Below are 9563 nucleotides of genomic sequence, written 5' to 3' on the forward strand. Positions count from 1 at the left end.
GGGGTCGCAAGAGTCAGACATGACTTAGCAACCAAACCACCACCAGCACATGTATATTATGGCTGATACATTTTGCTGTACAGCAGAAGCTAACACAACATTGCAAAGCAGCTATACTGCAATAAAAATTATTTTTCTAAAAACAACTTTTTAAATGAAAAAAATTTCCAGGCAGGGTCATTTGAAGAAACATTTAGTTCCATGAGAATAAAATTTTGGAGAAGGTATTTGCATTTTGAGACCTGAAGTCATTTCCATTTCACAAGATTTTAGTTCTATAGGCTGGCCAAAAAGTTAGTTCTTAAACAACTTTTTGGCCCACCCAATATGTTTTCAAAAAACAACAGAATATTTTATATAGAGAGTTTGTTTTGTTTCGCATTTCATGTTGAGATAAAAATTTCCCCAAGAGAACATTTCCAATCCATTATGCCAGTCATGGTGAAAACAATTTCATGATCTGAAATTTGTTTTACAACCAATTTGGGGAAGAAATAAACCAATATCATTAAATAAACCATACCTGAATATACGTATCTTTAAAAAAAATAAAATTTCAAGAATTTTTGAATTTCAGTTGTGGAGCAGATTAATAGGAAAGAGAAACAATTCTGAAAACCAACATTTAACCCAAGTCCTAATTACCAAAATTTACTTTTCTGCCAGTCACCCCTTGGAGTCACCCATGGTAGGATATCGGCTACCCATCCAACGACTCTTTAAGGCCATGTTCTACATTGACTAGCTTTGATGATGCTCTTCAGGGTTTCCCCGGTGGCTCAGACAGTAAATAATCTGCCCATAGTGTGGGAGACCCAGGTTTGATCCCTGGATTGGGAGGATCCCTAGGAGAAGGGAATGGCTATCCACTCCAGTATTCTTGCTTGGAGAATTCCATGGGCAGAGGAGCCTGGTGAGTTATAGTCCATGAGGTTGCAAAGAGTCAGACATGAGTGAGCAACTAACACACATACACACACATACACACACGATGCTCTTTTAGATTTCCTTAACTTGCAGGTCTACTCATGGCTCTTTCAACTTCTCAAAACTAAGCTTCTCTAGAAGAAAACTGCACTTCACACCAAAAGCAGCTTAAAACAATGATTTTTGTTTCCAAACCTCTAAATTCATTCCTCAAATTGCAATTGGAATCCACTCCTCACTGTCTAAGCCTGTCCCAGGAGTAACATGCAGAAGATGGACTAAGTGATGCCTGAGATCCCTTCCAAATTTAATATTTGATGGATCGGGCTTTTCAGCAATAAAGCTAGGATATAAATGCGTTTCCGCAAGATTTCAGCTGGGAGATCAAGAAGATAACAAATGACCCCTGTCATAATATGATAAAATGTCCTTTGAAGACCCCAGGGAACATGAAGCCAATACTGGCCAGTCTTTGACCATAACCACCTACAGGCTTCACATCACTTCTAGCATCTCCTACTCCAACTAGATATGTTCAGGCTCAAAATGGGGCACCAAGAAACTATCTGAGCTAATAACCATCCTTTTTATTTTAGGTACATTTCTTTCAAATTTCTATTATCAAAGGGCAGGCCAGAGGAACATATATTCACCTGTTCCCAAACCTAACCAAGGGTTGTAACAAATTTTCCACTGGAATTTTAATTGATCTTTCCACAAAATGAAAGAAGAAGCTGTCTATTAGCTCCTTTCATTTCATTTAGCAGTAAAGTATTAAATAGACCAGAGAGAAGGATGAAAAGCAATAAAAGACAGCAGAGGAGCACAATCAGATTTTAAGATGTAGAATTTGGATCACTTGTAGATTTATATTACCAGACTTTAGAGAATTACCATATAATGATTGATACTTTGGGGAAATCATCAGGATATGAAGTTAATTTCTTAGCCTAGAACTTTAATTTGGCCGATGAAGAATTAAGACATAACTAAAATCAAATATCTTTTATTAGCCATAATTCTCCTTAGCAAAATTACTTTGTACTCCTGCCCACCAAGCTTCATCTCCAGTCTTAAGATTTTGATTCACAATGTGATGTCATTACCTGCTTTTATTTTTAAATTGGAAGGATTAATGTAATTAAACCTAATTTCATTTGCCACTCCTACCTAAAGAATCATGTCCAGAATTTAAAATAAGAGTGCAGGACACTGACAGGATTTTAAAAGGACATATGTAAGGATACAATCAGCAAATTGTCAAACTGTGATTTCAGCCTTTTAAGGGTAGTTTTTTCTTCACAGGATATATAATTTTATGCCTCCAGGCTTTATAGTCAACTGATCCTCAACCCCAAAATTCCCCATCCTGAACCCTATTTTTATTAATCACACATCATTTCTCCTTTAAAGCCCAGTCTAAATGCCACCTCCTTCTGGAAATTTCTGTCTCAACAGATCAAAGGTCATTTGTCCTAGTTCCTACTCCTGTCTTTCTTCTCACTGCTCATAGAATAAACCTAAAGTCTCAAGAGAAGTAAGTTAGGTACAGTGCCATTCATCAAGAACCTATGTAAGGGAGCCTTATAATATAAACCAGAGAAGGAAATGCTGCCTTAGCATAATAATGGTAAGAAATACTTTACATGTTTTAATTAATATTTTTAACTACTAATAATTAACATTAAAATAGTGATTTCTTATTTAGTGTGGAAGAAAAAAAACTCTTTGATAAATAGGCACCTGTTTCAAACTCGAGGAGAAAAACAGCCACCAAACTGAGTAAAAACCCCTTGAGTTTTCTCTCCCTATCCTATACCCAGTAGAAGGCTTGTCCCCCATCCACTCTGCAAGACCAACAGAACTGAGCAGAAGAGGATGTTCTAACATCTATTTGACAGCAAAGGCAATGAAAATACAATGAGAGATTAAGTGAATTGAGACTCAATTTTTTGAGAGGATGGAAAGGAAAAGTCTGGAACATCCCAAGATATATCTCGGAGAACAGAAGGGCACTGAGGACACCTACAGGGAACAAGTTAAAGAGAAAATGAAAAAGAGGAAGAAGAGTTAGGAACAGTGAGCTGCTTCCATGCAGGATGGCCCTCAAGGTTCAGGCAAGAGGTCTTGTTTTGTAGGCTGCAAGAGAACATTGCTAGATGTACATGATGAAGCTAGAGCTGAATTTCTTCCCAACTCAGGGTGGCTTGGGAAAATTACCTAGACCATTCAGTAGAGAACTGCTTAAACTTTCATCCAGGTTCATAGGTATAGCTTTCATCCAGGCTTATTAGGGAAGGCAGGGGAGGCACCATCCCAGATAGAGAAGGTGAAAAACTCTTGCTGTTGTCATCTAATAAGATTCCTCTCTGAAGGCCACTGAACAACAAGATGTATCAACCACAGAATAGGGCTCTACAAGACAGTCAGAAAAATTACCTCCCCTGCAGCCTCATGCTCCCAAAGGGAAGAACTCCTTGTGATTTGGTATTTGTGACTTCATACCACATTTATTTGTTTGCTTGTCTGCCTCCCTAAACTTACAGAAGTTCTATTTCCTCTTGGTGTCACACTCAGCCGTTTGCCCATAATAGTTATTGGCAGTGAACACTGTTCATTACCTAACCAACATCCACATCCTCCTTCCTTTCCTAACAGAGTGCTGACTTTATTCAGGTAACTCCAGAGGGCATCTCGATTCATTTCTAAGCCAATCAATGTATTGTATTCCCTGAGATGACTATTTTGGGTCTGGGGTCAGAATGTAACCAAAGTTGGTACAAACAGACTAAAGGAAAAGACTTGTATTCTATGCTTGGGATGGGGGAGGGAAGTGTCCCTTTCTCTTTATTTTGCTAGACATGCACCAGGAAATACATGGCTTACTGACACTGGCAGCCATCTTGGAATCACAAGGGACATCATGCTTCAAATCAAGAAAACACTGAAGAAGGCAGAGGACAGACACTGAAGACACTCTGGACATTGTCGTCATCACTGAGGTCATGACCTCATCTTGCCTGTGCCCTGGCAGATCTCTGGGCTCCCAGTTATGTACAGTATTGTGCTATGTTTTGACTCAGTTTGAGTCACAGCTTTCAATATTTGACTATAAAATTACAAATGAATTTTTTAATTGAATAACAGTGAACGGCAGTTATTTACACACATATTTAATCATACTTTTACAGAGTTGTGTTTTAAAAAAAAAAAGTAAATGTCACAACAAAGGAGCTGTGGGAGCTTGGGGGTTGGACAGATCATGCAGGATTGAATGGAGAAAACATTAAACACTAGACCCTTAGATATAGAAAAGATAGATGGCAAACACAGGAATTGGGTTTTAAGAGACAAGATTTAAGATCCTACAATGAGGAGATGGAAAAACAGGAAAGGACTGAGATACTGGACAGAGAACCAAGACAAGGATTTAAGCACAGAGACTAAAGGCAAACTTAGTTACAGATCTTGGACTATAAGTAAATGGCTCAGTTAGATGCTTTGCAAGACATACTTCCTTGAAAAAAATATGATACCAAGACAGTTTTCATTTATTCAAGTGATATTTGAGAAGCTGCCCTGTGCCAGGGAAGATGCTAGATGCTGGAAATAGAATGGTGAGCAAGAACAAAGTCCCTACCCTCATGGATCTTATCATCTAGCAAGGAAGTAGGCTCAAAGTTTTAAAATGTAAAATGACATCAGAAATGTGAAATTAAGGAGAGCTACCCACTTCTGGGAGAACATTTAAGCTGGGGATTGACGTGAGCTGATGGGATGGCGGTCAAGAAAGGTTTCTCTGAGGTAGACACTCTTGAGCAGAATTAAGATCCATTGGCAGGACTTAACTAGGTAAAGATAGGAGAGAAAAGAGCATATGCAAATACACTGGGACAGAAGGAAACAAGGATGCTTGAGCGAGACTGGAAAGAGCCTACCGTTACTGAAGAGGAAGAGTGAAAGGGAGCATGGTAGGCGAAGAAGCTAAAGAAGTAGTTAGACAAGCTGGCAACACTGAGTCATGTAGGTCATGATCTTTATCCTAAAGGCAATAAAATCCATTGGCGCTTTCTTAGCAAACAGGAATGTACATTAAGATTTGTGGCTTGAAGTGATAATTGCAGGTTGCCGAAGGACACATGCAGTTGAGCAGAACATGGTAGGAAGCAAATATAGTCGGCCAGGAAACATGATGTCTAGAGTAGTAGCAGTGAGTGACAATGGTGAAAAGTGGATGGTATGAAGTATATTTAGGTGGTAAAAAGGGTATTACATAGGTATTATAGAGCAAGAATGAAGGAAGACCAATACCTAGTGAAAGAGAAGAAAATGGAGCCATTCTTTGCAAAAGGGGTGCACAGGGCATAGGTCAGTGGGGTTGAGTTTATTTTTTGCCTTTAATGGATTATGAATTCATCAGTGGTACTAACTTGAATGTCAAGATCTGGAGGCATGTAGTACCTCCTCTTACCATAGAATAAAATCTGATTATTCCAGTTATAAGCATAATAATTTCCCCAGACTGAAATGTTCACTCATGATGGAACTCAAGTTACCAAGTCGTACATACACTCACCTCCAAGCTGACATGTTCCCTCCATTTATTCAACTCTCTTTTCTTGTTGTCAACTTTGCTTGTTGTCCCCTGACCTCTTTTTGAAACTTCTTGGGAGGCAGTAGTGAAAAGCTCTAGCTCTGGAATCAGACTGAGTTTGAGTTTCATCTCTACCGGTGTGTGAGCACAAGTAAATGTCTCTCTGAGCCTCATTCTCCCATTTATCTATAAGGTAGATTAAAGTGTCTATCATAGGGTTATTCCTTGAATTTAAGGAAATAAAATAAGACATTTTGCACAGTGATGGCACACACCAAATGTTAGCTATATTTATTCCAAAGAGCAAAACAAGCTGTCCTGTAACTGGTACCTATTCATTCACATTGGTGCATGAATGGCTCATTGGAAAAGCACAGGATAACTCTTACAAGGTAATGAAGCTCTTGAGAATCATCCCATTTTTACTACTGTTCTCATATAGCATGACTTCCCGCTCCCACACATTGTTATTCAGCAAGAGATGGACTACAGGGATCACTATACAATTGGTTTCTATTAGTTTGTGGTCAACTTAAATCTTTTTGATATAAATAGATGTTAAGCCAGGCTTCCCTGATGGCTCAGTGGGTTAAAAAAAAAAAAATCTACCTGCAATGCAAGAGACATAGGAAACGTGGATTTAACCCCTGGGTTGGGAAGACCCCTGGAGGAGGAAAATGGTGACCCACTCCAGTATCCTTGCCTGAAAAAATCCCATAGACAGAGGAGCCTGGTGGGCCACAGTCCTAAGGTCACAAAGAGTTGGACACAACTGAGTGACTACACATACACACAGAAGTGAAGCTGACTCAGTTTGTAATATTCATTTACAACCGACTTGGGAATTTAAATGCAAACACTTAAAAACAAACTTATTAAATATCTCCTTGCTTAAAGAATACATTCACAAGGACCCTGAGATGATCCACGTGACAGACTGCACTGAAGTTTTTGTGGAGTTAGAAGTTCTCATAAGTTTTCAAAGCAGGCACTAAATTTATATTAACTGCCCTCTAGAGAGGGTTGCTTTTGTCTAATGCCACGATATCGGCATATATCACCACAGACGGCTGCTTGAACAAATGTAAGAACGTGGATCTCTTCAGCTATTATTGGATTCTGTATAATCCACCCCCATGGAGTTTACATATGATCATTTCATGTGGAAAAGAAAGTTCTAAATCAGTCATGTTTGCTGACATCAGAAAACAAGCCATTTATAGAAAGAATTCCTGTAAGCACAGATATTTGTGGAAAGGTTCCTCTTCAGGTGATAATTTTGACTAACACATTTCTGACTTTGTGCTTTGTAAGCCAAGAAATATGCATCAAGTGTCATTTTATCTTCCAACATCCAATTAAAAGTATCCTCTCCAGGTAGATACCAAAAGTGTGAACTGCATTGGGAGTTCTGTATCTGGTTGCACATTAGAATCACCTGAAGAGCTTTTTAAAAATACAAAAGTCCAGGTCTCACCCTAGATGGGTTTGGTCAGAATCTCTGTGGTGGTTTTTAAAAAGCTCTCCAAGGCATTCTAATTTGAGTTGAAATTAGATGACCTCTGAGGTCCCTTTTGTTGTTGTCGTTGTTTAGTTGCTCAGTCGGGCCTGACTCTTTGCAACTCATGGACTGTAGCCCACAAGGCTCCTCTGTTCATGGGATTTCCCAGGCAAGAATACAGGAGAAAGTTGCCATTTCCTTCTCCAGGGGGTCTTCCCAACACAGGGATCAAACTCTCATCTCCTACTTGGCAGGTGGATTCTTTGCCACTGCCCACAGACAAGAATTACTGGAGCCCAAACTATGAAACAGCCCAAACTATTGCAACAGAAAATCCTAAATTCAATCAATATGTTCCAATAATTTTCACGTTGTCTCTCAGAAGTCACACAGATCTTCCTAACACAGCTGTCCACTAAAGTTTTCAGAAATCAAGAATGCACTAAGGGGAAAACACACATATTGAAGTGGACCAGGATGAAGGGCACTGATGCCTGTATCATACTTTGAAATGCTTCAGAAACAGGAGTGATGTATGGATAGATGATGTAGCAAAGTGACAAAATGTAGAGCCTGGAAGGAGAGTCTCTGTGTGCTCACTCACAATTCTTTCAATGTCTCAGCATGTTTGATTTTTTTACTGAAGTATAGCTTTTGACCTGTGGTACTGGAGAAGACTCTTGAGAGTCCCTTGGACTTCAAGGAGATCAAACCAGTCAATCCTAAAGGAAATCAACCCTGAATATTTAGGACAGATGCTGAAGCTGAAGCTCCAATACTTTGGTCACCTGATGCAAAGAGCTGACTCATTGGAAAAGATGTTGATGCTGGGAAAGATTGAAGGCAAAAGGAGAAGAGGGCGGCAGGGGATAAGATGGTTGGATGGCATCACTGACTCAACGGACATGAGTTTGAGCAAACTCCAGGAGATAGTGAAGAATAGGAAGGCCTGGAGTGCTGCAATCCAAGGGGTTGCAAAGAGTCAGACATGACTTAGTGGCTGAACAACAACAATAGTTGATTTGTAATATTATATTATATTATTTTCTCATGTATAACACAGTGATTTGATATTTGTATAGATTATATTCCATTTAAAGTTATTATAAAGTAATGGCTATATTTTAAATAAAATATTGGGGAGGGAAGAATATCCTAGAGAAAAATCTGGATGCATCTCACAGACAGAATGATAAGTGGAGGAAGGCAAAAAGCCAAAGAGTACATATTTTACAACACCAATTACATAAAGGTCAGGAATAGTGAAATAATCTGTGGGAACACAAGCCCGAGTAGTGGAAACCTCAGGAAAATATTGATTGAGAAAGGTCATTAGAAAACCTTCTGCACTGCTGGAAGTGTTCTGCATCTTGATTATTTCTTGTTTTATTTTTGGATGGCTGGAGATAGATAAATAGATAGATAAGTAGTTAGATAGAAATCATTAAGCTGTGCATTATACAGCAGTAGATTGTATCTCGATTTTTTTATGAAAAAGCTTTAAAGAATTTACCAACAAAAAGTAGTCCTATGAGTTTGCTGAATTCCTTTTAATAACTCAGTGTTATTCATATGGTATTATTAACTTGCACTCTGGAGCAAAGAACCACTTAACCAATAGTAGAATTGTAACTCCTACAGACTTTGCCCAGAATCCTCCTTTTCCACCCTAAAGGCCTAGGCTCGGGAGACCAAGGTGAACTTAACAGGCTGCTGATCAGCCTCTCTTGAGACCTAAATTAAGATCATTTCAGAGCTAAATATAACCCAGTTTAGAAAGTCTAAATGAAGGAGGAAAGGAAGGCAAAGGCAAAAGGAGAAACAAATAGTCCACCACAGCGGTCAGTGGTTGTTCATTCTTCTGTGTCAGTTGTCCTTTAGCCTTTGTGCAGAAAGAACAGAAAGTCTTCTTGGTCTTTTCCTTCATTTTTCAACTTAATGCTTTCCCAGCCCCTCCCCAGGGAAATCAGATGGGACAGGATGAAACAACAGTGAGACAAGCTGCAGAGGGGATGACAAGAAAGGAGCACCCTTTCCCATCAGTATTTTTCATCTAAAAATTACAGTGATTATATGTAAATCCTAAACAGCAGGCAAACCAGATCACTTTTTACTGACCTATTTATCATTCTGAGATTTTGTGATGATGAAACAGAAGAGGAAACACAACACAGGGAGGCATAAAAGTATGATATATGATGTTCATAACAACCAACAGAGAGAAGGATCTCTTGAAAATCCAAGATCAGTTATGGGACACAAACTGTGTAAAACGTGTAAACAATGTGTAAATCTCCAACAATCACTATAAAAGGTTAGTCACCTATGCCTCTTGAAATCTTCAGAACTCTATGTAGCCTCAAACTTCTTTCACCCAAATCTTAAGCAACTTGAGGACTAAATATTTTTTTCCTTTAAAGCAAAACTCCAAATCAATCTGCAGGCAAAAAAATTTTTTGTATTTTCCCGTTCCTTAGGGAAAGAGAGAAGTTAATGAAAGTTTTTAATTATTTGCCTGAATGCTAAAAAGATTCTGAAAAT

The sequence above is a fragment of the Bubalus bubalis genome, chromosome 22 (genome assembly GCF_019923935.1).
Source record: "Bubalus bubalis isolate 160015118507 breed Murrah chromosome 22, NDDB_SH_1, whole genome shotgun sequence".
Taxonomy (NCBI): Eukaryota; Metazoa; Chordata; class Mammalia; order Artiodactyla; family Bovidae; genus Bubalus; species Bubalus bubalis.